The following is a 2,274-nucleotide window of genomic DNA, read 5'->3' as shown; positions in this document are numbered from 1 at the left end:
GTGTCCAGCATCTTAACCACCACGCCACCTGCTGGTTCCTTTTCTTATTTCCTTCTTCATTAGCACATTTTGTTGGATGGCACAAATGCTCACTGTAGAGAGCAGAGAAAGGACAGTGAGAAAGCACCACCCCTCCCTGGGGAATGTTCACACTGCAATCCCTTCTCCATCCTTCCCTCCTTTTGGGAATTTTGGGTGTGCATGTGCATGCACATGTGCCTGGAGTGTTCTTGAAGCTCTCAGGTTCAGGACTCGAACAGCACAGCCACCTTAACTACCACACTACTAGCTGTCCCTGAAAGTAATTTTTTTACTAGATTTTCTTTACTTATGATGTGTAGTGCAGTCCCCATCTACAAATGACATTTAGATGGTAAATGATTGAATTCTTGACTCTGATTTTTTAAGGAATTATTTTTATTTAACTTTATTTATTTATTTTTGGAGAGGTTTTTGCTATAGGGTGCATGTGCTCACCAGAAAGACAGAGACAGACAGAAAGACAGAGAGACAGAAAGCGAGAAATCACCCCCCAGTGGGGATGGCCACACTGCAATCCCTTTTCCTCTATTCTCTTCTCAGGATCTTGAGCACGCACACACATGTGCCTGGTGTGAATTCAAGCCACGGGGTCCAGGACTCGAACCATGGTCAACTACATGGGAGTCCTGTGACATAGCCATTATGCCAACTGCTGGTCCCAAATTTTGTTTATTTTAAAATTTGATAGAGACAGAAACAGAGAGAGGGAAAGTGAGAAAGCCAGCCAGCAGGTCCAGGACTTGAACCAAGATTGGCCATGTGGGAATCCGTTGCCTTAACAACCATGCCACCTGCTGGCCCCTTGACTCTAATTTTTAACTTTCATGTGAAACAATCTGGACATTTTCAGAGTGGACAGTGCGGTTGCCCCCCTTAACTTGAGCAAATAAGGTGAGTAAATGTTACAGGAGAAAGGCCTGCATGTGTTGGCCTCATTGACTCCAGTGCTATCATAAGATTATATACAGTAGGGACCAGCAGTTAGCGTAATGGCCATGTCGCTGGACTCCCATGTAGTCAACAGTGGTTCAGGTCCCAGACCTGGTGGCTTAAACTCACGCCAGGCGCCTGTGCGTGCGTGCCCAAGATCCCAAGAGGAGAATGGAGGAGAAGGGATTGCAGCATGGCCATCCCCCGTGGGGGGGTGATTTCTCGCTTTCTCTCTCTCTTTCTGGCGAGCGCATGTGCCCTATAGCAAAAATTGCTTTAAAAAAATAAAGATTTGGGACCAGCAGTTAGCATAATGGCTATGTCGCTGGACTCCCATGTAGTAGACTGTGGTTCGAGTCCCGGACCTGGTGGCTTAAACTCACACTTGGCGCGTGTGCGTGCGTGCCCAAGATCCCGAGAGGAGAATGGAGGAGAAGGGATTGTGGCGTGGCCATCACCCCTGGAGGGTGATTTCTGGCTTTCTCTGTCTCTGTCTCTGTCTTTCTGGCAAGCGCATGCGCCCTATAGCAAAATCCTCTCAACAACAACAAAAAACATGCTGGGTGTGTATCCGTGGTTGCTCAAATTCCTGAGAGGAGAAGGGACTTCCGCAGCGTGGCTCCCCCTCTCCCGCCCCCACACCTTCTTTCCTCCCCGGGGGCAGGGGGGGGCATGATTTCTCGCTTTCTCTCTCTGCCTCTCTGCGGAGTTCACTACCCTATAGCAAATTAAAAGCTTAAAGAATGCACCTCCGCGGAGGCATGGTCATGCCGCAATTCCTTCTCTTCCATTTCTCAATCCTGTTGAGATTTGGGGCACGCATATGCACATGCATCAAGCGTGACCAGGATTTGAACTGTGGTCAGCTATGCGGGATCTGGTTCTCTTGATCAGGAGGCCAGCCCCGTTGTGGTTCCATGACAAGCACGTGCTACCCGCCACCTCCTGCCTGAAGACGCAGTCTGAGCGCAGCCTGACGGGCTCGGCTGACACCTCCGGCGCCTGCGCACTTGCGAAAAGGCCAACTGCGCAACTCTGGGACGCAGTTAGACCCCCGTGGAGTGCGCGCTGCATTCTGGGTGTGAGCGCGGGCGCATGCGCCGTGTCTGTCAGAGGGTGCCATTTTTTCACAGGCGTCGGGAGACAGGTTTTCCCTGGGTAGGCGAGGGCGGATGTCGCTTTTCTGGAGGATTGATCCGGCCTGGATCAATGCAGCCGAGGTGAGGGGGTCACAGGGCGATCCGCGGGCATCCCTAGAAGTCCTGGGATAGAAGGTACCAGAGAACGCCCAAATGAGTGCTT

This window comes from Tupaia chinensis, unplaced genomic scaffold, assembly GCF_000334495.1.
Source record: "Tupaia chinensis unplaced genomic scaffold, TupChi_1.0 Scaffold138060_1, whole genome shotgun sequence".
NCBI classification, from domain to species: domain Eukaryota; kingdom Metazoa; phylum Chordata; class Mammalia; order Scandentia; family Tupaiidae; genus Tupaia; species Tupaia belangeri.
Note: the sequence above shows the minus strand (reverse complement) of the source record.